This window comes from Miscanthus floridulus, chromosome 7, assembly GCF_019320115.1.
Source record: "Miscanthus floridulus cultivar M001 chromosome 7, ASM1932011v1, whole genome shotgun sequence".
Classification (NCBI taxonomy): domain Eukaryota; kingdom Viridiplantae; phylum Streptophyta; class Magnoliopsida; order Poales; family Poaceae; genus Miscanthus; species Miscanthus floridulus.
Genome location: NC_089586.1, coordinates 13,196,689 through 13,223,666, shown reverse-complemented (window position 1 = coordinate 13,223,666; position 26,978 = coordinate 13,196,689). Strand labels below are relative to the sequence as shown.

At 44.9% G+C, this 26,978-nt stretch overlaps 2 pseudogenes; both read right to left on the bottom strand.

The window, feature by feature from the left end:
• Positions 1-19,810: 19,810 nt before the first annotated feature.
• Positions 19,811-21,311, bottom strand: LOC136462606 (serpin-Z1-like; annotated as a pseudogene).
• Positions 21,312-24,637: 3,326 nt separating this feature from the next.
• LOC136465089 (serpin-Z1B-like) lies at positions 24,638-25,713 on the bottom strand (annotated as a pseudogene).
• Positions 25,714-26,978: the final 1,265 nt, after the last annotated feature.

Below are 26,978 nucleotides of genomic sequence, written 5' to 3'. Positions count from 1 at the left end.
AGACCTCAAGGGTATTAGCCCTGCTCTTTGCACCCATCACATCCTTACAGATCCTAACTCTATACCTTCTAGGGAGCCCCAGTGTAGGCTTCATAATGTGATGAGAGAGGTTGTTAAGAAAGAGGTTTTAAAACTCTTATGCCGCATAGTGAGTGGGTTAGACCTTGTTCAAGTTGTGCCTAAAAAGGGAGGAATGACTGTTGTTAAAATGAAAAGAATATATTTATCCCCCAAAGAACCATCACTGGATGACGGATGTGTATTGATTACCGAAAACTTAACAAGGCAACAAAAAAAGATCACTTTTTGTTGCCCTTCATTGATGAAATGTTGGAGCGACTGGCGAATCACTCTTTCTTCTGTTTTCCTTGATGGGTATTCAGGTTATCACCAGATATCGATCCATCCAGATGACCAAAGCAAAACCACCTTTACATATCCATATGGAACTTATGCTTACCGTATAATGTCTTTTGGGCTATGTAATGCTTCCAGCTTCTTTTCAAAGATGCATGATGTACTATATTTTCTGATATGATTGAAGAAATCACTGGAAGTTTTCTTGGATGAATTTTTTGTTTATTGAAAAACTTTTGATGATTGCCTTGAAAATTTAGACAAGGTTTTGTAGAGATGTGAAGAAAAGCACTTAGTCCTTAATTGGGAAAAATATCATTTCATGGTTAGAGAAGGCATAGTGCTTGGACATTTGATGTCCGAAAGAGGGATTGAGGTAGATAGAGCTAAAATTGAAGTAACTTGAATAGTTACCTCCTCCTTGAAAATATCATAGGGATCTGTAGTTTCCTTGGTCATGCTGGTTTTTATCACCACTTTATAAAAGATTTTTCACATATTGCTAGACCACTTACAAATCTTTTGACTAAGGATGTTCCCCTTTGAATTTGATGATGCATGTTTAAAATCTTTTAACATTCTTAAGAAAGCACTCATCTCTGCACCAAACATTCAACCACCTAATTGGTCACTATCTTTTGAAATTATGTGTGATGCTAGTGATTATGTTAGTGGGGGTAGTTTTGGGACAAACTAAAGATAAAAAGCATCATGCAATTACTTATGCTAGCAAAACTCTGATAGGACCTCAACTTAATTATGCAACAACTGAAAAAGAACTCCTGAATTGTTGTTTTTGCTATTGATAAGTTTAGATCTTACTTAGTAGGAGCAAAGGTGATTGTTTATACTGATCATGCTGCTTTAAAATACCTACTCACTAAGAAAGATGCTAAACCTAGATTAATATGATGGATTTTGTTACTCTAAGAATTTGACTTACAAATAAAAGATAAAAAGAGAGTAGAAAATTCTGTTGCCGATCATTTGCCCATAATGCAGTTTGAAAATTCATAGGAACTGCCCATCAATGATTCACTATGGGATGACATGCTCTTCAAACTCACAAATCCGACCTCTGGTATGTAAATATTATTAATTTTATGGTTGTAGGTTATGTACCACCAGGGGAAGAACAAAAGGAAGCTTATCTATGAAAGTCATCTCCACAGATGGGATGAACCATACCTCTTCGGAGTCTGCTCTGATGGCCTACTCATAAGATAGTGTACCAGTGGAAGAAGGACATTAAGATCATCGAGCGATGCCACTCATCACCATATGGAGAACATTATGGTGTATTCCGCACTCAATTCAAAAATCTAGGCAAAGTGGATTCTTTTGGTCAACCATGTATGAAGACATGAAAGACTTCATCAAGAGGTGTGGAGAGTGTTAGAGGCATGAGAATATCAATTCAAGAGATGCCATGCCACTCACCAACAACCTCTAGATTAAGCTCTTCGATGTCTGGGGAATCGACTACATGGGACCGTTTCCAAAATCGAAGAACTATGAATACATCTTGATGGTAGTTGACTATGTCTCTAAGTGGGTTGAAGCCATGCCATGCAGAGCAGCTGATGCTAAGAACTCCAAGAAAAATGTTTGAAGAAACAATATTTCCAAGATTTGGAGTTCCAAGGATGGTGATTAGTGATGGAGGCACACACTTCACTGACAAGAATTTTCATAATTACTTGTCGAAGCATGTGATCCATCACAATGTCGCTACTCCATACCACCCTCAAACAAGTGGCCTAAGCAAAATCATCAAATAAACAAATTAAGAACATTCTACAAAAGACGGTCGACGAGATGGGGACTGCATAGAAAGATCAACTACCTAATGCACTATGGGCTTATAGAACGGCCTATAAAACACCACTTGGAATGTCACCATATCAATTGGTCTATGGGAAGACCTGTCATCAACTTGTTGAGCTAGAATTCAAAGCTCACTGGGTCATCAAGCGATGGAACATAGACTTTAAAGCCTGCATGAACTAAGAGGGATATGCAACTCTTTGAGCTTGATGAATGGCGTGAAAAAGTATATCACAACTCCAAGATTTATAAGGAGAGAACGAAAAGATGGCATGACAAGAGATAAAGAAGGAGTTCACCCTAGGAGATAAGGTATTACTTTTTAATTCTAGGGTTAAATTATTCGAACATAGGAAAACTTCGGAGCAAATGGGAAGGAACTATTCAAGGTGATAAGAACTTCATCGCATGGAGCCGTAACACTTCAAAATGATGAAGGTACATTATTCAAGGTAAATGGCCACCGTCTTAAGATCTTTCTAGAATCCTAAAAACCCACCTGAGGATTTGGATGATGTAGATTTCCTGATTTTACCATAGATTTACACCTCTGCCATCCCTCTTACATTTCGTAATGCAAAAATGTACTTTTTGGGATTAGATAAGCAATAGAAGTCATAGCACAGAAGATGACCCTGAGACCCTAACATGTGGGGCTGGTCGGTCCCACCTAGAGGCCGCCTAGCCCACTTGTCAGTCACCTCGCACCCGGTCAACTTTCTCGTGTCTTCTAGATCCTTCCTCTTTGCAATCCCGTAGTTTTTCAACGCATTCGGTTTTTCCTCGTTACAAGACCCCATGTGGATAGATCTTGACCCCTACTGCAAGTTTGTTCCCCCCTATATAAATGAGCCTTTGCCTCCTCCATAGCCATCCCATCAAAGCCTTCCCTCTCCAATAGCAGCAAAGCTCTCCACCTTTCTAGTTCCCATGGCCAATAAAGATATAGTCCCCTATGGTTTTGATCCTAGCAAGAAGCCCGACGCGCTTGCGCTGACTGTCGTTCCTCCTAAAGTTACCCCCATTTGCTCAAGCCAATCTTACTTCACCCAAGCCATCCGTCGTCCGGTCCTTGTTCTATCGCTGGCATGTCCACTTCTTGAAGACAAGCCACATCAACAAGAGCCTCATCTAGACCTCTAGAAGCTGATCAAGGTGATGAAGGAGATCAACCTCCTTCCTCTAAAGGGACATGAGGTGCTGACCAGAGTGAAGACCAACAAATTTGGAGATGTTACATGTGTAAAATACAAGTCGATCACCCCTCGTATCACCATTGATGGAGTTCGCGCTATGCTGGATCAGATCAAGGTTGTTCCGCCAAAGGAGAAGAAGAGGAAGGCGCCATCACCACCTATCCCAGAGGCTAAGAAGTGACCACAGATGACTATTGCTCTTTTAAAGAAGAAGATTGGAGACCTCTCCGATGTTATCTATACCCTAGAGAAAAGGATCGATGAAGAACACATCTATCGCAAGAGCCTACAACATGACCTAAATGCTTTGAATCATTTTGTTGCGAAGATGAAGAAGTGAGAATTAGATAGTCGATAATAAGACACGAGTGGTTAGGTCATGTGTTTAAAGATAGTATGTTTAGGTTACTCACTTAGCTCAGATCATTAGAATATTGAAGTTTGTGTTAGGTCATTAAAAGTTTGTGTTTAGTATGTGCTTGTGTAATAAAGTGCCTTATATATATTAGCAGAGTCCTATTATTATTTGCTCTCTATTTCTTTTAGACATGTTTTGTCTCCACATGTTGTGCATAAAGGTATGCAGGAAAACAAGTGTGGGGGAAGCACACCGCAACAACAAGATGAGATTCGATCGCAAAAATCACGAAATTCAGAAAGCAATGGACCAAGAACCACGCTCACCAAAGTTGGACCAAAATAGGCTAGAGAGTGGGCCACCCGACCTCCTCTATGGGCTGGCTAGCCCATCTCTACTCCACCTTACCTCACGCTTCATCCATGGTCAGGTTTGAGCCCAATACTCTCTATTTTTATATGTCTCGCTTTCTGTTTCGAACCGAATTAAGAATCCATTGATAAACAACTTTAAAATCTAAGGAAAGATTATTTCAGTCATGACTAAAGGATAGACTCACATAATACTTTTTCTAAAGTCTTGCTACTGTTAGGAACTTATTATTAGGGACTCCATGTTACTTAAATTGTTGTGGAATGAGATATAGTAGAATAATGAGAACTTGATTCTTGATGTCTTGTTATTGGAGAATTTTATTTCAAAAAGTAAAAAGAATAGCTACACCTCTCCTTTGTGGTAAGCAATGTCCTACCAGAGCCAAATATAGACTAGGAAAATCTTCTACATATACTACTTGTCATTGTATTGAGTTTAGTCAAACCTTATGGCCCATGTTGAGAAACTTATCATGCTCTCAAGATCAAGATCACGTACACTCCACATATATATCTATTGTTCCTACACTGGGAGTACACAACAACATGTTTTCCATCCACCTAAAAATGTTCTACTTCTATATTGGGAATAGACACAAAAATATGTTTGATAGGATAAATGCTCCAAGTTCTTGTAAATGTCTCTCTTGAAAAGTTTCAATTGCAGAAAGAGAGGCATGGGCTATGCAAAAGTAATTCAAGTAAAAAAAGAAAAAATATTGAAAAAATGGACAAGTGTCCGAGATATTGAAAACAATGGGTACTTCAGATGCCCGCCTGAAAAAAGAGAGAGATGAATAAGATAGCCCATGTTTTCTTGCAAAAGTTTTTCAAGTTTCAATCAAGAGAGATATGTTTCAAGGAGCATAGTAGAATTAGGTTAGCCACCATATACATATCCACACACATGCACATCTTGATCTAAGAGTATGACTTCTTTCTCCTTGGATCCTTGTTTTGACTTTACAATATATGCAATGCAAGTATGTTTTCATATTCATCCCTACTTAAGCTCCATATAAGCTTTTAGAAGTAGGCAAAAAGAAGGCAAAGTCACCAATGCCTTGGTGAGGATCCAAAAATACCACATATATAGAGTGATTTGAGAGTACTACAAAAGGAGAAGGTAAACTATATTTTGTTTTCAAAAATCTTAAAATATTTCTCCACTTGACTTGACTAAAGGAAGATGGTGATATGTTTCAAGATATTCCATTCTTCAACCGCCCAAAGTTTCATGGTAGACACTTTGAATCCTGCAGTGCATGCATGACTGGGAATGGTTTTATGTTGATGACTTGTCCTAAGGTTATGTCTTAAGTAATCCATCCTTTTATCGAGGACGAGTAAAAGCCTAAGTGTGGGTGAGTTTGTTGATGGTAGTTAACATTCATCATAACTCATTAATATAACTTGAATAAATGGCCAAAATGGATCACCAATGTAGACTTAGGGGTTTAAACTGATAAATTCCATAAGTTTTTGGTGAATCTATGTTTTTAGCAGGATTTAATCAGAAAACCACCAAGGAGGACCTATTTGTCAAAGAAAATCACGGAATTCCGCCACGTAAACAACGTGGGAAGACTCTAGAAGACTCCAGAAAGTGAATCACCGAAGCGGGACACATGTCTCTAACATGTGGGGCTGCTCGTCCCCACTTGGAGGCTGCCTAGGCCCCTGTGGGTCCCACCTAGTCAGCCTCAGTTGTTATGTCGGTTCTCCACAGCCTTAAGGATTGCATCTCCACCGTTCTTTAAGTCGGTTTGATCCAATGGCTCCATGTTGGACGCTTCGAGCTATATATACCAGCCTGCACCCCCCTCCAAGGCATGCCTCATTTGATCTTGTGAGCTAAGAAGCCAGAAACCCTAATTCATATGTCCACCAGGATCATAGCTAGCAATCAAAAGAAGATTAGTCCTCAATAGGATCTAGTCTTGTATTAGAGATAGTGAGATAGAGTGAGAGGGAAGATTTTGGAGGGGTCCCGGCCTATCGGATGCCCTCTCTATGGCTTGTACCCTGGCGAAATCAAGTTCTTCTTGAGCTTACCTTCTGAGATTTCTCTGGTAATCGACTTCTAATTCAAGTAAGCATCTTGTTCATATTGTTCTTTTGGTTTACGACTCTCTTTTGAGTACTTTAGTCCTTGTAGCTCCCGGGTTAAAGTAGTATTTGTAGTGTAAGCGTGGTGCTTAGACTCGGTTACTCATGGATGTACCCTATTTTCTATATCGGTGGTAGCTCATGAGGGTGACTCTTATAGCCTCGTTGAATCCTTTATAGTCCATATCCCGTTAGTAGGCCTACCAGGACATTATTGCTATAGGAAACATACTCTGTCCTGTGTTTTCTCTAGGTAATATCCCTAGAATTGAACTATAGAAGACAAAGCTTACCGAATGTTAAAACTAGAAGACCTTAGCAGTCTCCTCTACACTCCTATTATCTAGCCTTGATTGTAAAGTTGGGATAAGATAGATTTGGTTATTCTCACACATGTTTCTCTGAGTTCGATATAAAACTGAATACTTCTGGTGAAGTGCTACATCGGTATAACATCCGTGCGCTTGCAGATTATTCTGTGTGCATTAATTTATACCAACAAACATTCCTGGTGCCGTTGCCGGAGAAATGGTTGCTGAGTTAACTTCGAACCTAGCTTATCCTTGTATCATTATTCTTTTATCTTTTCCTTTTTTTATCATGGATCTAGAATCCACCCATATCTACCAATATGGTGCACCTACGATCGCAAGCCTACAGCCAAAAGAGTCTTCAAAGCCTATCCTAACACCTGGCTATGAGTTGCGCCCATGTTTAATTAATATGGTTCAGGATCAACCCTTTTCGGGCGAAGATGATGAAAACCCCTATTCCCACCTAAATGAGTTTGAGCAAACCTGTGCATGCTTGCGCATTGCGGGTATGTCAGACGAAACCTTATGATGGAATCTTTTTCCCTTCTCTTTGACAGGAAAAGCTAAACGTTGGTACAATCTCACTATAGGGAGTAGATAAGGAGATTGGGAAGTCCCTATGCTCTAGCTTTTGCTTATAATTCTTTCCATCTCTAGGATAGTCAGACTTAGTTCAGAGGTTCTATCTTTTAAACAAAAGAAAAAAAATCTCTAGGCACGGCTTGGAAACACTTTAATACTCTTATTAATATGGCCCTGACCTTGCCTATTATCTAGCCTTGATTATGATATTGAGATTAAGTTAGATTTCCTTATTCTCACACATATTTCCTCGAGGTCGATATAAAACTGGGTACTCCTGGTGAAATGCTATATCAGGTATAATATCAGTGTGCTTACGGATTATTCTATGTGCATTAATTTATACCAACATAGGCCAATTTGGGCTTGGTAACTAAAAGAATGGTGTGTTGGATATTATTAATTGTGCTGCTTTGTGCAGGTGGAGTCTAAGTGCTTTTGAATAATTTTTCCTGCATTGGCTAGGAGGAGAAGAGGGGTTCCATCGTGCACTGCCTACCAATTTGAAGGATGCACTAATTATATTCATTTTTGCCTAGCAAGCAGGAGTGCCACATAGGAGGAGCATAGCTACTACGTTTCAGTTATGTAAGCCTATAGAGATCAGTACCTTTAGTTTGCAATCTATGTACCGCTTGTGTTAGGATATCAGTTAAGAAAGATATTATGGTAAGCATCGATTATTATTATAAGAACATGGTTTATGGATGCAATGATTATATCTATATGCTTTGTCTTCAGTAAGCTATTAAGGGTCGTTTATTGTTTTGTTATCACCACCGCCGTTGGTGGTGCAAACGTCCAACACCATCGCTATACGTATTATGCAGTAGGGATCAAAGTGTATCACCACTGAATCATTTATTAACCTGACACCTGACTAAACGATCATTAAAGACGGATGATGGTGCAAGACGACGGTGATCATGACTTTGCACTGGTGGATCATACTGCTGATTCGACGGTGGTGTTAACCTCTACACAGGCGTCTCGGCCGTCGAACCGACAGTGAACCCGCACCACTGACAGTCGGGTCGAAGTGCAAGGCGACAGTGCTGGTGACCACTACATAGGCGGTTGATGTGCCCACATGACGGTTTTGATAGCCTCTGACACAGTCGGATCATTTGCTAATGCAGGCAGTGTTAGTGTACATTCACAGCCAGATCGTGCTCCAATGCGACTAAGTAAGGACCTAATCACGGACGGATCATAAGCCAATCGACGATGTTAGTGTACACCATAGTCGGTCCCAGATGCCGACGGTGAAGGTTGTGACCATCACTGTCGACAGCTTACTGTCGAGGCCGAAATTAGACTACGATGTAGATTACGACGCGGCTGTGAAAGGTGCGAGTATAGTAGTGAAAGAGTAGAAAAAGGTATCTGATGCAAATGCACAAGAGAGAAAGAATATATAGAAGTGGTTACTATAATTTAAAAATAGTATAGGATTCCTGATATAAAATTGTCTTCTATATTTTAAGAGTGAATTATTGAAAATTGTTAGAGATGATCTTATTTATTCCTTTCAATAATTTTTGGTGAGTCTCAAAACTACATAGTTTTAATTTTTGGCGAGTCCCAAAACTCCATGGTTTTGGGAAGAAATTGTCAGGAACTCTTGCAGATGCGCTTAGGGAAGAAGCCGTTGTTTTCAGAATAGCCCTTATAGTTTTAGAATATCACAAATTTCCTCCCATTTTAGCGTACATGCAAAGGCTCCTAACCAAGTCAACAAAAGATCCGTGAGCAGGATAGACAACGGAGACGAAGGCTCATTGCCTCTACATGTGTGGTGAGGTTCACCCAGAGGTCAGTTAGAAACATGATCATTGTGCTTCATTAGTTGCTACCATTGCTGCCATACTGTTTTCCTCCAATATCTGAAGTGAAACATTTAATAAAGAAATATGACTTATCCATCTTGTTGTCGAGTTCCTCGATCGATCATATCTATATTCTGTGTTTGCTTCATCTAAACTAAACCCATATATAGATAGTGGCTAGTCATGTATATACATTAGCGAAATTATATCATGATGAATTTGTGATGCATCTGAGTAGCATGCAGGGGGGTCCCTCAAGGTTGGTATGGGTAATTATCGTGTTTTAGACTTCTATTAGGAATAGAAAGCTATATACTCATGAACAAGTAGGGAACCTTTCCTCCATATCAAAAGGGTTCTGACTACTACTCCATGAAAAGCTCGTGCAAGGATGATGATCAGAGCACTTAGTCCATGAACATGTTCGCTCCTATTCGAGTTATTTCAGTTGTTTAGCTGTGGATTAATTTTTAAAGGAGAGTTCGTCAGTTCGAGACAAGCATGTCATCTTCTCCGCATGTGCAATGAAGGAAAAATGAACTAGTATACTGTAACAGTTGTGAGACGGCCGTACATAAATTTTTGTTATTATGTTCCTAATCCCGATTAATTTGTCCATCTCGCTCAGTGAGAGGTCCGCACGCACAGGAGACTCAACAATATATACATTGATTATTCTACCATATATGGAGATACCAATATACTCTGGGCTCTGGGGCATTGCTATGGTCCGTGAACCGTCCATTTAATTAGATTAGATGGTTATGGTCAAGGTCATATATTACTTCTTAGAAGTTACTAGGTGCAATATATATTTTTATTTTTTATTTAATTTTTAAAACTAGGATAAATAAATAAAAGTTTTAGATATAGAAATATTTTTCTAAACCTAATTGATGCATGTGTGATCTAATGGATGTGGTAGGTCCTTTTATTACTTTGGTGCGAAAGCGCAATATATTTTATCTAGCGTGTTAGGGTTTTGGTGCATGCACTTCTCTGTGTTAGCTAACACGAACATCTTGATCTTACACTAGCAGAAAGGAATGACCATTGGTACTGCTTTCAGCATTTCTGCTCAACCTTCTCTCTACGTTAGTACATGATTTTTTAGGTTCATTTGGCAGAAAATATATATGAAGGGGAAATAAGAACACAAAGAAAATTTTCTCTATGATAAGGATGCAAGAGATACAGGTCACGTTCTTCTGAAACCTGTACCATGGTGAAGCACGCGCGCGAATCAATAAACGATAATGCTTGTATCCGTGCATCCGTACCGTGACTCCCATCCGGACAAGACGCATCCACTCAATCACAGACCCAGCCCGCATCGCCCGCCCGCTCTGCACTGTGCGCCCCCGCTCGCCCGCGCCGCCCCCTTTCGGATGAACTCCGCCTGCGCTCCTCCCCGGCGCTGCCCCCGCCAGCCATTGCGGGACGGAACTTCGCTCGCCCACGCACTGCCCCCGCTCTGACGGACTCCGCCTACGTCGTTTGCTAGCGCCACCCCCACCCCCGTTCGGATTAACTCCGCCTACACTCCTCCCGAGCGCCGCCCACGCCTGCCATCGCAGGACAGAACTCCGCTTGCCCGCGCCGCCCCCACTTCGACGGACTCTGCTTGCGCCATTCGCTAGCGCCACCCCCGCCCACGATGTCCGCCATCGTGGCATGGACTCCACTCGCCCACACCACCCCCGCTCGCGGGACGAACTCCGCCTGCACCGCTTGCCGGTGCCGCCCCTACCCACACCACCCTCCCGCCATCCAGACTCGTGCATCCCATCGTGGTTGTGCTCCATCCGCCTGCCGTGGACACTATCGAGGTCCGTGCCGCCGCCGAGCTCCGCACCTACGACTGTCGAGCACTATGTGGCATTGAGCTCCGCGCCGGCGTCGAGCTCCACAAGGACGAGATCCATTCGTCCAAGCAGCAAGGTGACATTGCACTGAAAGCACGTGTTGCAAGTGTATGTTTTGAGTGTTTCAATTGGTTTACAGGTATGTTGCAAGGGTTTCATATGGATGTTACAAAACTAGATCGAGATGTTGCATATGTTGAAATGGTTGTATACTTATGTTGCAAACGTCTATCCCTAATGTTTCACTTATTTTTTCAGACATATGTTGTAAGTGGGTTTATCTGAAAGTTGCATATGTTTCACGCATATGTTGCAAATGTTTTTATATGGATGTTGCATACGTGTTGCGAAGGTTTTCAAGTGTTTTCAGATGTTTTTGCAAGTGTTTCAAACGCATTTTTCAAATGTTTCATTTGTTTTTAGACGGATTAAGTCCACTTTTAGCCCCTCAACTATAGGATTCATCTAATTTTAACCATCAACTACAAAACCATCTAGTGGTGATACCCCAACTGTCAAAACCGTTCACTTTTAGTACCTGGACGTGGACAGGGCTGTTTTGAACTATGTGGAGCGGTTTTAACTATGCCCCACAGGCATTGACCGCTACACAGGCCCTCTTTCCTCCTGTTCCTGCGCGCGTGAAGGAGGCAACGGAGGATGCAGGGCGGGAGCAGGATGGCGGCGCACGAGTAGCACAACAACGCGACGCTCGAGCAGGCTACCACGGAGCGTGAGCAGGCGGTGGCAACTGCTCACGAGCAGGACGGTGGCGCTCAAGCAAGTTGCGGCGGTGGTGCCCGAGCAACACGGCAGCGCGCGAGCAAGCTATGGTGGCCGCCTCCTCCCTACGCCCTAGCTGAGCTCGCCACGACAGAGCAGCCGTCTGCCCTCTGCCGCTGTGACTGCGCCCACCATGGATAGAGCAGCCGCACGCGTCGCGGCAATAATGCCACCCGCGCTGAGCCTCCTCTATGCGGCTCTGCTGCCCCTGCACCTCTCCCTCACCCTCTGGTCACTTCAGCTGCCGCAACAGTAGAAATTGGGGGTTGAGCTCCACCGAATGGTAGAGTCTAATAAAATACCACTAATAGACTCTCTAAGACTTGATATACCTCGTGCTCACCTCGCCTGAACCTCTACCACAGCCGTTCGGCCGGTGATGCGGCCGTGTCCGCCGCGGAGCCGCCGCCGACCTCGCTGCCCGCACGTGGCCAGGTCTTTAACCGACACCCCTCTGCGTCAACCATAGGCACTGCTAGCACCAGAGTAAGACATGGATGCTCCCCACTTCGCTGGGCCCGTGTCGGCGCTCTCCTCCTCTTGAAATCTGCGGCGGCCTTCAACATGCGGCTGGCTGCCCCCCGGCGGTCGGAGCCCGTAGCCAGATCTTCCTGGCTGAGCGCCTACGTCCTGCAGCCCTGCGTGGCTTCGTTGGGAAGGAGGTGATAAGTGGGTGATGTGTGGGCCCCATATGTCACTGAGATGGAGGTTGGCATCCTACGTGGCGGTCAACACCAGCATGGCGTGGTCAAATCCGCTCCACGTAGGACAAAACAGCCCTGCCCGCGCCAAAAGTGAACGGTTTTGACAGTTAAGGTATCACCGCTAGACGGTTTTATAGTTGAGGGTTAAAATTAGACGAACCCTATAGTTGAGGGGCCAAAAGTGGACTTAACCATTTTTAGACGTATGTTGCATTTTGTTGCATCTGGATGTTTCAAAACTAGATCGAGTGTTGCATCTCCCTCATCGCCTTTCTGTTGTCTCGCCTCGGTGTCAAGTGTGGGAAAGCAGAGGCGGTCCCCACTGGCACGGGCGGGCCCTACGTGCTTGCAGGCAGGCGCAGCAGACAAGACGTGGGCGGGCAGGCACGGCACGCGGGACAGGGGCAGTGGCGCGGACGTCCGGACAGGGGGCTAGCGTCCGAGCGCTAGCCACGTCCATCAATACAACTGACCTTTTGTCGATAACAAATTGATTAGGACACACGGGGCGCGGAGCTCGGCAGTCCCACAGAGATGCGTGTTCCAACACAGTAGCCGTCAGTCATAGTCGAGGGTGGTTGTGATTGGTTCACGCTACCAAAGGTCATCCGTCCGGCTGTGTTTCTTCCAGGCGATCCAGAGGAGGAGCAAGGCACCGGTGTGGCGGTGTACAGAAAAGAGTCAGATCGATGGGAGTGGCACCGTGCCACCGTGGCAAGCCAGAGCAAGAGCAGAGGCCATGGAGGCGGCCATGGAGGCTCATGATCGAGCCGCCACCCGCCAGGATAGCCATGCTACCAGAACGCCACCATGTCTGAATTCTAATCACCCACCAGGATAGGCTTCCACCCAGGCCCACCGCGACGCGCTGCTCTCCGCTCTCCGGCATGACTGACCTGCACTGTAGCGCGTTCGGCTTCATGCGTGCTAAGCGCTCGGGCGAGGGCTGGCAGGCCAGTCGTGAATCGCGATCGTCAGGTTAGGGTGAGAGGAGTGTTCACCTGTCTGCTTGCTTTCTTGCCCTTATCATCGGACAATCTGATGTTCATAGAAACTCTGTCTGAGAACATATTTCGAGTGATGACAACACAAAGGCCAATAAATATGACTACTTATGTTACAACAAGTTGAACCAAAATTGCAGTCTCAAACTCAAGTAGGTGCGACTGCAATATCTTTTATTGTCCATATGGTTGACAAGAAATTAAATGACGTACCCCTCCGATTCCAAATTATAAGTTTTTTATTTGCTTTTCTAAGTGCAAGCTATATATGCACCTATATGTATGCAACATGTCTAAATACGTAACAAAGGTTGTGTATTTAGAAAAGCCAAAACGACTTATAGTTTAGAGTAGAGAGAAGTAATCTTTAACAAAAAAGATGCTACACAATTATTTACAAGTTACTTTCAAGGTGACCTTTTGGACGAGGTTTTTGTCCATTCATCATATGGAGGCAGACCAGTCTAATTTGAAGTGAATATGTCGAGTATTGGAGACTATAGCAATGGAGATTTTCCCTAAAATGGGTGGCTTTTTTAGTAATCGGCTTAGAGCTTCGTTATTAGTCTCTTTTAAATCCTTCTCTTTTGTTGTTTTTTAAATGGTGACTAGAACTTTATAATAATAACAAGAAGGATACCCTGCGTGTTGTAGTGGGATATTTTTTTATAAATAAAGTTGTTGCATGTGTATAAGTTGGTTCTACATATATGTTCTTATATCGGTTTTGGTCAAAACTGGGCAATTTATGGAAGAATCCAATAAAAAATAACAGAATATTAGATTGAATTATAAGATGATAGAACAAAACATATAGCATGATGTGGATGCTTTGAATTATTGTAGATTGACAATAGTAGTTGCACTTAATGAGGGATAACATGGATATATTTTACACTTAGTTTGGGATGATGTGGATCATTTGCATGAAAAGGTTGAAAGTTAGTTTGGGGAAGGGAGTAGAATGATACGCATTTAGTGAAGCATGATGTAGATAACTTGCATATTAAGATTGGAAGCTAGTGGGTGGGTGGTGAGGCATTTAGTATAGGATGACGAGGATAACTTGCTTGTTGATATTGGAAGCTAGTGGTTGTTTTAATAAGATATATAGACAAATAGTTGTGTTAGAAGCATGCACCGATAAATTTTTTCTGATTAACGGTCAAAATTAATCCTTTTGATCAGGGAAATTCGTTGCTTTGTTATATATGAAAAGCCTTTGTTCCTAAGCATGATGATGTCCATGCCAACCTTGAGGGGCTCGGCATGTTTTGTTCAGAGATGCATCAAGAATTGATGATATTCTTTTCTGACCATATTGAGACGATGGTGACGAACAACCACTAAAATGTACTGAGTATAGTTGCTCTTTCTTTTGTGCAACATACTAAAATATGCTTGAAATTGCAAACTTATGTGTTTCTCAGTCCATGTCTATGTAAAACATAAATGAGAGATTCTTCATGCTAAAGTGAACAAGGCATTTTGCTTGGAGGCTGCATAGAGATTGTTCGTTTTTCATGCATGTCTAATAAACTATGACTACAAAGCTACAGTCTAGCTAGGAGCCCTTCTTTCATTTCGTCACCATGTCTATGCGTGAACTAGGTACTATTTAAAGTTTACATTCGTTGTGGCCAGCTCGCGAGGCCAGCATGTCCACGTCGCTCCTAATTTTTCCGTCCGTCCGATCTTTGATTCTACGGCCCGGATTGCATGGACCAGCTTTCGCTGATAGCGGCTTCTCCTGCTTCTCGTGCGCTTAACCAGCTTCTCCACTGCCTCTTGCTGCCTCCTCTGGCTTCTGCTCCGAATCCAACGAAACGAATAATAGACACAGCTTCTGCTCCGAAAAAAAAACGCACCTCGCCCCATCCTCTCTCGATCTCTCCCGAAACGGCGACGGCCAGGGCGACGACGCCCCCCGGGAGGCGAGCGGACCTCCGCGGCGGCGCGCGGGCAGGACGGCGGCGCACGGCCGCGACCTTGCACCCCGCTGGCCTCCTCTCCCTCTTCCCATCGGTTTCTCCCTCTCCCTCTCCCTCTCCATCCCGACACGGACAGGCCAACGACGGCTGGCACAGGCGGAGCGCGGCGGCTGCGGGCGCCCTCCTCCTCCTCCTTTCCCCCTCGCGACTAGGGCCCCGACGGTGTCCGCCGGCGTCGCTTGCCCCCGGCGCTGCCTCCTCCCTCTGCTCCGTGTGTGTTCATGTATTGCAGGTGCTACAGGAAACCCTAGCAGCCTGTGCTAGGGGTCGCGGCGGCCTAGCTTCGTCCCAACCCCCGGCGGCGGTGCCCTTCTCCAGTGTGGACGCGCTCCCAGCGACAGCAGCGGCGACTGGCAGGTTGTTGTCCCTCCGGCGACTGCGTGGGCGACGAGGTAACCTCCCATCTCCTCCATGTCTCTTGGCCTTCTTTTACTGAATGTTTGTGTGGCGGGAGCCCCAAATTCTTGGTGCAGTTACCAATTTTTTGTGAGATTTTTCCTACATTCCTGGTACAAGTGATGCAAATCTGTTTCCAGAAGGCCACCTCCTTTCAATCACTCACAATGTTCCCCAAGTGCCGCATTGGTGAATACCCAGGCCTGTACAAACCATTTTAATTTATTCATGTATGTTCCTCAGTATTAGATTTTCACTTTTCAGACTAATGTATTAAATAAGTTAAGAAATATTGGATAGGTCAATGCTTACTACAGCAGATGACATGGCTTTCTTCCTTTCAAATTTGTGCCTGAATGTTCTCCTGTAGACACAGCCTCACATTTACCTTCGTCCCATATTGACCAGCATAGATGTTATACTTAAACATTTGCTACGGCAATACATGTTTTAGAATCATTTTACCTATTTGTTGGTGTTCATCGATCTTCTCCATTTGCTAGAGTGGCAGGGAGTGGCAGTTCCTGAGCCCGACGGTGGAGCAGGCTGTGCGCCATGGTCCTGCGTGACGCAAAGGACGATACACAATACAAATTTCTCTCAAATTGAATTTTATTCTTGTGTAGTGATTTCGGTTCAACACAGGACTTCATTTCATAGGCCAATTTTGAGGACTATCATCAGGTGCGACAACATCAAGGTGTTTTTGTTCCCTTCTTTTGTCATTCTTTTACCTGTTTGATAAAGTTTTAGTTCATAATTTATAGCATCCTCAACGAACTTGCTTCATTTTGTGAATTTGTATGATGCTGCTGGTTTTCTTAGATTATTTACATGAGTAGGAAGTATCCATCTAGACGAAGAAAAAAGTTCACTGGTCAACAGTACAGTTGATTCCATCAAGTTTTAGCTAAATTATTTTATTAATGCTTGCCCAGGTTTCTCAGAATGATTTTTATTCTTGTGCAAGAATTTTGTTTTGAGACAACTTCATTCCATGGGTGCATTTTGAGGGCTATCAGCAGGTGTAACTGCCATCAAGGTGCTCCTGATCCATTGCTTTTATCATATTTCTTCTACCGTGTGCTAAAATTTTCATTCAGATTAAACCTTGAATTTTTAGTTTGATACAATTTATATGCACATTGTAAAATCTCAGAACAAGCCAACCACTTGGAAAAAAAACATTATCTGGTCTGTAACAAACATCATGACCCTACTCAGGTACTTAGTTGGGTTGCATACTATATGTTAGCTTACTAATCGCTGGTACATATTTAGCTACACTATTAGAAGTTTGAGATCACACAAGTACCAGTAGTGCCATTTGTTGTTCTTTTACTGTCCTGCAAGGTTGAAAGTGATGCTTTGGTCATTTCCTTTAGGTTTCATGTTCAGTAATGTGCATGGAAGTTCTTTTGCTATTCGCTCTTTTCATAAATTCACCTAGCATTTTAGTACTGTCCCATGGATGTGCTTCGTAGATTGATTATAATGGGAAGTATATCAGCTCCTGCAACATTAACCAATATGAAATCAGTGTATAAAAACAACACATGAGAGAAAAGCTTGGACTATGGCTGCAGATGTTGTTATTTTTTCTGTGTTTGAGGCGACCCTGTGTGGAGGTTTATTTTCTGCTGATGACATTATTGTCAATGCATTCTATGGCATGCTTCTCGGCAATTTCTTTCGGGTTTTTCTTTCTTTTAGACCTCACAGTACCTACACTGAAACTTGAGCGTATTTAGTTTGTCGCAGTCCCTATCAATGTAGTTCCAGGGCCTACAATTTTTGTTTGGTGATGTTGTTGATATATTGATCACATTCATTTCATAAACCTAGAAATATGAATCTAGAACTTTATTTTGGAGGTTTCATGTTATTATTTTTGCTGACATGGCCCTTAGAGACCTAAATGCTTACTGAATCATTATTATTATGAGTAGGAAAGAAGACGAGGGCTAAGAAGATAAGAGTATGTAGTCAATGGGCAGGTAAAGAACTTGCACAGACACCTCCATTTTTTAGTGATGCAAAAGACTGGAATGTGCTTGACATGGTTATGTTTTACCAACAACTGTGCTTTTGGCTTTTTTGGCCAACCAGCTAAATGTTGGTTTAGGTTTATGCCTACAACCTGAGAGGATAAGTAAGCTGTAAAAAAATAGTTCAGTTTTCTTACTGATAAAAATGTTCCTAAATACATACGCTATTTTGAAATGGGAGTGGCACACGAGGATAGGGGAAGCACAACTTAGAGTTGATGCATGTTGTGGACCATCTGTTTTAATTTCGATTATCAGTATGGAGATTTGCAAATAACTGAAACAAAGTCCAGCTGTTTTAGATCAATGAGCAGCATGCAGAAACAACAAAAAAACTGAAAGTACTGAATCTGCACTGTTTTTTTCTATTTTACAGATCTGCTCTACCCTATTTGTTGTATTCTTAAATTACTGAACCAACTACTACATGGCTGTAGGAAATCATGCAGTAAACTACTCAACCCTGTTTGAATTGTGGCTAGCATCAGGGTGGATGATTAATTGAGAAATAGTGTTGGTAGGCTGCCACATCCATTTTTTGAGCTGAATCTTTATGCAGAGTGGTGCATAAAAATCCATTTGTAGCAATGCTTCTGTGCAGGACAATAGTTACCTGGCATGTGTGAGTTTTTTGGTGCGAACCTGATGCTTCTGTGACCTGTAAGTACATTTGTGCAAGAGAATAGTTGGTCATGAGTCATCTTTAGTTAATCTCAGTTCTATTTAGTTAATTTCAGTTCTGGACCTGGGACTACTGTATCTGAACCTAAGACTGCATTTGTTCTGATATAATTTAGTTCAAATATAATTTTACTCAGCCACATAGTTTACATGGCATATTGGATCACAACGTCTTGCATACATTAACCGCTCTAGCTTGTCTTTGGAAAGAATGAAATGAAATCCCCCACTGAGAGTCAGTTTCATTAAATTAAAATGTTATCACATGCAGCTAAATAGTTCTTAAACCATGCTTGCAATGACATAACAGGCATTGACCTTTATTTTGATGATTTAAATGGATTGTTCTCCAGCCCACAACTTTGAGTCGGATCAAAGCTGGAAAATTCATTAGCAGCGCTAAACATCAGAGCAACCTCAGAAGCTGATGCCACTTTCCTTAAGAGCAATGTCTGATCATCTGCTACTTTGACTTTTGCTATGTGCGCTATGCTGTGTTGTGCCATCTCAGAGACTATACCTCCTTGGTATTCTATCCTATGACTGTAAAATTATGTACTATTTGGACATCTAGGGTCCTGGTGTAGGACTGTCTCGTGTAAGATATATATAAGTACTATTTGGACATCCTCTGTATCATGTAATCTATATATAGTGTTTGAACATGTCGCAACTGTTTTAGAAGTTAAGCCTTCTATTCAGTGCGTGTTACCATATTGTTGGGCTAACTGTGGACCGAGTAATGGGAACAAATGCCTCTGTTCCATTAACTAGGTAGAACTTGTCATATTTATTCTTTGTCGACATTATTCCATTTCTCAGATAGAACTGCGGCCATCACTCGCGCGCATGGGCGCGCTCCAATCACTAGTCTCTCTCTAAATGAGGGACCAAGTCCTATATCTAACAACAAGAAGAAGAGAGATCAAGTCATATGTCTTTATTAATTGTTTCCACTTGATATATTAGAGGAAAACAATATGAGCACAATACAGCTTGGGAGGGCAATGGAGCTATGATTGATGTCTTGAATTGCGAAGTAACAACAACAACAAGAGAGATCAAGTCCTATGTTTTTTATTAATTGTTTCCACTGTGATATATTGGAGGAAAACAATATAGCCACAATACAGCTTGGGAGGAAAATGGAGCTACGATTGATGCCTTAATTGTGAAGTAGCCACAAACACAAAGTTTCTTTGTATTTATATGTTGTACCTGCATCTCATTCATGGCCATGACAGCGGCATGTTGTACAGTTATTTTTATGTAATTTCTTTTTTGACTGGATTGAGTTAACCACCATAATTTTGTGGTTTTGTTTGCTCTTGAGCTTTCTACTCCACATAAGTACGTAATTAAGTTTCGCCATGAATCATTGAGAAAGTAATATGCCACGACATGATATGTCACTTTGATCCCTCGCCACTTGAATAACAGATTCCACAGTTACATCAACAAAGACACAAATGATTCGGTTACTCCGATCCAACAGAACCAAAGGATGGATGGATGAATTATTCTGGCAGGCGTCCCGGGGTAGCTAGCAGAGCTGGCAATCATGTATGCGGCGCAAGCAGAGGATTGATGACATGTCCGGCGAAAACCACCACGCCACTGACATCCTCCATGAGGAAGAAGGCGAATGGGTGATCGGCGACGAAGTCCACAGTCGGATCAAGGGACAGGGAAGCCCCAAACATCATGGCCACGGTGCCAGCGGCGGCCATGGTCCCGCTCTCCTTCACTTTGACGACACACTGGTGCAGCACAGACGACAAGGCCACCGGCGGCGCCGGCGGGGTCAGCATCTCCGAGAACGAGTCGCCGGAGGAACGGAAGGGCAGGTCCAGCCCGAGGCTCTGTAGCATCTTCGACGCATCCACCGTCAGCGACACCTCGAACTTGGGGATCTTGAGCTCGCCCACCTTGAGGACGGGCTGCTCCGGCACGGCGGACCTGCCCAGGAGCGTGTCCGGGCTGGCGCTGATCGCTCGCACGAGGGCTGGCAGGCCGTCGCGGTCGTCCGGGAGGTAGATGTACATGGCGAACTCTGTCCCGTCGCCGCCGCCATCGCCGCCACGGTAGGGCATACGCAGGACCTTGAAACCGGCGGCGGGGTGGACGCCGATCTGCATGAACATGTGCCGGAAACTCCCCCTCATGAACGGCACGCGCACGACGGCCGTGTTCCCGCGACGCGTTGACGACGTAGAACGGGCCTTCCTCGGTATGCTCCGGGACGAAGGGGTCGCTCCAGTAGCCGTCGAAGTAGACCGAGTTGCCGACGACGACCGCCGTGGAGGCGTGGCAGTCGCCCTCCGAGAGCATGTTCTTGATGAGGCCGCCGGTGGTGCGGTCGAACCACTCGTTGATCTCGGCCGTCGCCCCCCTGGGATTGCCGCGGAAGTTCACCGATCGCGCCTCGGCCTTGTGGACGGCCGCGGCCGTGTCCGCGAAGGCACGGCTGAGGCGAAGCGAGGCGTCGACCCAGACGCCGGTGGCGGACCGGACCTTGGACTCCTCGTCCCCGTCGCCTCCGCCGTAGCGGCCGGCGAGGACGACGGACGCGACCTTCGAGGCCAACGTGGCGTGTGCCTCCGCGCCCGCGGGGCCGAGGAATTGGGCGATCTGGTCGCGCGTGGCGCCCGAAGCGCCGGCGGCCAGCAGGGAGAGCGTGGAGTGGAAGGAGATCGGCGAGAAGGCGAGGTTGGTGGTGGGCATTCCGTTGTCGAGGCCTCCAAGGTGGCGGAGGAGGAGCAGGCAGAGCGCGGCCTGGTCCTGCACGGCGGCGGCGGCGACTGCCTGGCCCGCCATTGATGTGGCTTTTCACTGGCCGCGACCGCGATTTGGAGGGGATCGATGATTATTCCCACAAGCTCAGTGAACAGGGTTTAAATATAACAGATTTGTTAGTTTCTTTCGTTGTGACATCTTAACTAATAAGTAATGAAACCTTAGCTCATAAGTAAATGATTTTCTGTGTTACCTACTCACTCCTTCCAAAAAATAAGTGTCTGGTATTCATGTCGGTCAAACTGCAATCTTTTTTTGAAACTTCTATACTAAGTCTAAGGGTTATTTGGCTAAATACCAAAATTGTCATGGATGGTTAGAGGGCTAAATGTCAAATTAAAACTCTAATTTTGTTTGATTGCATGATCTACTGCAACTCCTTCCCATCACCATATTTCTATTTCTGTTTTATTTTCTAGTAGAATTTGGTGAAACCCAAGGCTCTCGGGGCCTATTTTTGGTATGAAAGCTCATCACCGCAGCCACCATGGCAGAGAACTGACTACTTAAGCTCGTCACCACTAGTTTGAAAGAGATCATCACCGCTGGCTTCTTCTTTTATTGATGAAAGTCGACGGTACTAATTAGGGTTATTACCAGCGGGCAGCGGCCTGCTCGTGTTACCAACAGACGGTAATAGTGAATTTTAAAATAATGGGCTTGCTAGCACCTGGGCGTCCGGACGGACGGGGTGTCCGGGCGTCTGCGCATGCAATCCGTTTTCCAGCATCGTTTCGCACGCTCACGCGGGACCCGTGCCGCCCCAAACGTCACCAGCATGAAGAAAGAAGGGAGGCAGCGACAGATGCCCCACCGGCGCTAGGAGGAGGAGGAGGCGTCGGGAGGAGGATGGAGGAGACACCGAGGCGAGGTAGGAAAAAAGCGAGGTGGGAGATGTAACACCCGATTTGCTTCTGAAACATCCAGATGCAACGCTTGCAACATAAGTCTGGAGGTAGACGAAACACTTTGCATCTGAAACACTTGCAAAAAACACCTGAAAACACTTGAAAACCATGTAAAACATATGCAACATCCAGATAAAATACTTACAACATATGTGTGAAACATATGCAACATCCAAATAAACATACTTGCAACATACATCTGGAAAAATAGCTGAAACATTAGGAATAAAATCTTGCAACATACGTGTACAACACATTGTAACATATGAAACATCTCAATCCACTTTTGCAACATCCAAATGAAACACTTGCATCATCTAGATGAAATATTTGAAACACTTAAAACATACTCTTGCAACATGCGTTTTCAACGTGCAATGTCACCTTGCTACTTAGACGAATCGCGGAGCTCGACGCCAGCGTGGAGGTCGGTGGCGGCACATGGAGCTCGCCGATGTGCCCTTGGGTGAGGACCTGCTCGGTGGCTTGGGTGAGCACCAGCGCGAGGTGCGCGAGCACCCTGGGCGAGCATCTACACGAGCACCCGTGGGCGACCACCCTCTCGGTGACCTAGGCCATCACACCCTTGGCGAGCACCTACTCAGCGATTGAGTGGGCAGCGGAGGTGGCCACGGTGAGCGGATGCCTGGTGCAAGCGAGAGGCACGATGGAGCGTGGAGTGGGGAAGGCGGGCGACGATGTGGAGTCGGGTGCGGAGGTCCGATGGAGCATTGGATAAGGCCGCGACGGTGGAGGCCGAGCGCAATAGAGAACTTTTTTTTGAAAGGGTGCTGACAGGAGCGAGCGAACGGATAAGGCAGCGAGTGCGGAAGCCACATCCATCCGTCCCGGATGCCCTCACGAGAGCATTACTGTTAAAATAAAAGGTCTAGTGAGCCCTGAAGAAGGTGATGGAAAATGATGGTGTCCAAATCTTCCGTCAACGGAAGATAATTCTTGGTTTGGTGGAAACTTGTCACTCATGATTCGGCTTCCAATCCTGAACCCATGTTGGACTAGCCACGAAGGCTAATTCCTGTCTCTAAATCAAGAACACAAGCAAGAAACAAGACTCACCTGGATTTTTGAAAAAAAATATTAAGCCCATGAGCTGGGGTCTCTCAAACTAATAAACGATAAAACTATTCGATGACATATTAATCTAAGCAAAATTCAAACCCTAACATAGGCAACAATTGTCGAATACATAGTGTTAGGGGCCGGCTAAGTACTCTTAGACTACTAAATGGACTCCGATACGATACAAGATACAGTAACCCAAAAGCTGGTGGCAAACACCCTGGTAGATTCTAAACTTCTATACCTATTTCGACAATTCCTTCTACTTGTTTCAACTATTCCTATTCGCTCCAAAAGTTCGACGATTTTGGTTGACTCCGAAAGAATTTTGACATGGTACAGTGCCATTGGAAAGTTTATCCCTATTTTCGTGCAAATGTTACAACATCGAAAACGGAGTTTGTATGCAGCAAGGACGACGATTTTAGTGTGGGCTACTACCAGAGTCCGAGAGCCAAAACATAGGCAACACAACAAGCAGCCAGGTAAATTGCCTCTATACAGTTATTGAGAGTCTCCCAAAGGTCCACCGGAACCATAATCATTGTGCTCCATTAGTTGATGGCATTGCTGCCATGTTGTTTTCCTCCATTATCTGAAGTGAAACAATTAATAAAGAGATAGGACTTTATCCTCTTGTTGTTGATTTCCTCTATATGGTATCTATTCTTAGTTTGTTTCATCTAATTAATTAGTCCATATATACAGATAGTGGATAGTCATGCGTATGGTACTGAAAAAAGAAGGGCTCTAAGTTTGTTAGATATCCATGGCTAATGAACAGTCTACCTGCTGGCTCATGCATTCGTTGTTGCAAAATAATTCCAAAGGTCACTATGCTCAGCATCCGGAAGAGATGCTCTGTTCCAGTTTGGAATGAAGAATCTCTCATTTCTGCATATACATGGAGGAGAAACACAAATAAGTTTGCCAGTTTTAGGCACATTTCAGCTTTGCCGAGGAAAAATAAAAATCACTTATTACATTTTTTGAGCATGAAAGCAATTAGTACATTATAGTAGTAATTTGTAACCATGCACTTGATCTCCACTATATATGTTCGGCAAAAGGATATCATGGTGAATTTGTGATGCATCCTAACAAAATGCGGGGGGTCTCTCAAGGTTGGTATGTGCATCATCAGAAAAGAAGAATGCTATTCATAACCAAGCAGGCAACATTTCCTCCCTATCAAAAGGTTATAACTGCCACTCCAGGAAAAGCTTGTGCAAGGATGCTGATCGACTGATCCAGAGCACAGTCAAAACCCAGTTTGTTGGAAATGGATTGGTTTGCATTAGATCGTTAATCATCTTGATCCATGAATATGTTGCAATGCAAGATGGAAACACTCCGATCGATACAGCAGAACTGGAAGGTTTAGAACTGTTCCAGCAGACAGGACAGGCTAAGCTAGCTAGCAGGCAGCTGGTAATCATATCAGTGGCGCTGGTGCAAGCAAAGGATTGATGACATGTCAAGCGAAAACCACCAAGCCACTAACATCCTCCATGAGGAAGAAGGCGAAGGGGTGATCCTCCATGAAGTCCACAGTCGGATCACGGGACCAGGAAGACCCCGCCAACATGGCCGCGGTGCCAGCGGCGGCCATGGTCCCGTTCTCCTTCACTTTGACGACACACTAGTGCACCACGGACGACAAGGCCACCGGCGGCGCCGGCGGGGTCAGCATCTCCGAGAACGAGTCGCCAGAGGGACGGAAGGGCAGGTCCAGCCCCAGTGTACGCAACATGTTCGACGCCTTCACCGTCAGCGACACCTCGAACTTGGGGATCTTCAGCTCGCCCACCGCGACGACGGGCTGCTCCGGCACAACGGACTTGCCAAGGAGCGTGTCCGGGCTGGCGCTGAGTGCTCGCACGAGGGCTGCCAGACCGTCGCGGTCGTCGCGTAGGTAGATGTACAAGGCGAACTCCGTGCCGCACTGCCGCCGCCACGGTAGGGCATGCGCAGGGACCTTGAGGCCGCCGCCGTCGGTGTGGACGGCGATCTGCATGAACCTGTGCCTGAAACTCCCGCTCATGAACGGCACGCGGACGACGGCGTGGTCCCGCGACGCGCCGTCGACGACGTAGAACGGGCCTTCCTCAGTGTACTTCGGGATGATGGGGTCGCGCCAGTAGCCATCGAAGTAGACCGAGTAGCCGACGACGACCGCCGTGGAGGCGTGGCAGTCGCCCTCCGAGAGCATGTTCTTGATGAGGCCGCCGGTGGTGCGCTCGAACCACTCGTTGACCTCCGCCGTCGCCTCCCTGGGATTGCCGCTGAGGTTCACTGATCGCGCCTCGGCCTTGTGGATGGCGGCGGCCGTGTTGGCGAAGGCAGCATTGAGGCGTCGACCCAAACGCCCGCGGCGCACCGGACCTTAGACTCCCTGCCGCCGTCGCAACATGAGGTTTCTAACACATCGCAACATCTCCTTGCTACTTGCGAAATGGAGGCTCGCCGGCATGTGGAGTTCATGGGAGGCAGACGCGCCGTCGCCACCATTGACTAGATGGAATCCGCCTACTACAAGGCCACATGAGGACCCCTTCGTGGCCGCTGGTATCGTGGGCTAGCCGCATGGCTGGGGCACCGCCGGGCCGGCCGTGCGCAGCGCGCGGAGGTGGCCACGCTTTGGGCCACGTCAGGAGAGAGGGAGAAAGAGAGGAAGGGGAGGCTGGGGCGGAGACGCAGACGGTGCAAAGCCAATGGCGCCGACCGATGGGGGTGGGAGCGGCGGCCGCGGTCCGGAGCGGAGTGCGCGTCGATGGTTTTCTTTTCTTTTTCTTTTTTTGCGATGTGGGCAAGCGGCGCGAGCGGGTTGGTCCGATGCCCAGGCCTTATCATTATCGTATTTTAATTACTTTCGTAATGGGTAATGTTTGGGCCCAGCTCTACCTATGCCCAAACCCAGCCCTAGCCCAGGCCGAAATTTGTGGATCGAGACCGCGGCTCTGATTTGGTTTGTTTGGCAAGAGGCACCAAGCGACAGAGCCTCTTCTGTAGGCTCATTTTGTAGAGATAAATAAAGGGAAATAATAAAGATACCTTGAGAAATTTTGCTACGATAAAGGATTCTAGATATGCAAGTCGTAATATTCTCGAACCATTAGACCGGATCTGGTACGATCATTTCGCTATGATCAATCATGCGGAACTGACGAGCTCTTTGTTCCTTACTAACGTTGTACCGATGAATTGAATATTGAGGTCTTGGTTCGTGTTCCTGACATGTCATTTCAAGTGGGTTATTTCTAATATTTGAATCCATGACCTCAACGTTAGTTCTTGGAAGTTATTCACAGCATCTCAACTACATAAAACTTGTGATTATATAATTAATTATTTAACTTCACATTTACGAATTTTGTCTTGTGTATTTTACACTCCAAATGATTTTAAATGAGAAGTTGTTAACTACAAAATTATAGATATCATCGAGTACTACAATATATTTTGATGTTGATTTTGTCTTCATTCAAAATTGTTTAATAGATTCAAGAAATTATATTGAATATTTGGACATATAAACCATCTCAAATTAATAAGTTGAAGTAGTGTGTAAGCAAGCCGGCTATAAAACGAATGCTCGAAGGCACTCAAGAGTCAACATTAATACACTCAATCAAAAATTGACTGAGACCTTAATAGAATTACTGAAACCAAAAATTGTGTTGGCATTGTGTGTTAGCATGACACTGTCTTGGTTCTTGGTGGTTCATCATCTTCACATCTGTTGCACTGTATCGGCTGTTGAGTCATGTTTACAC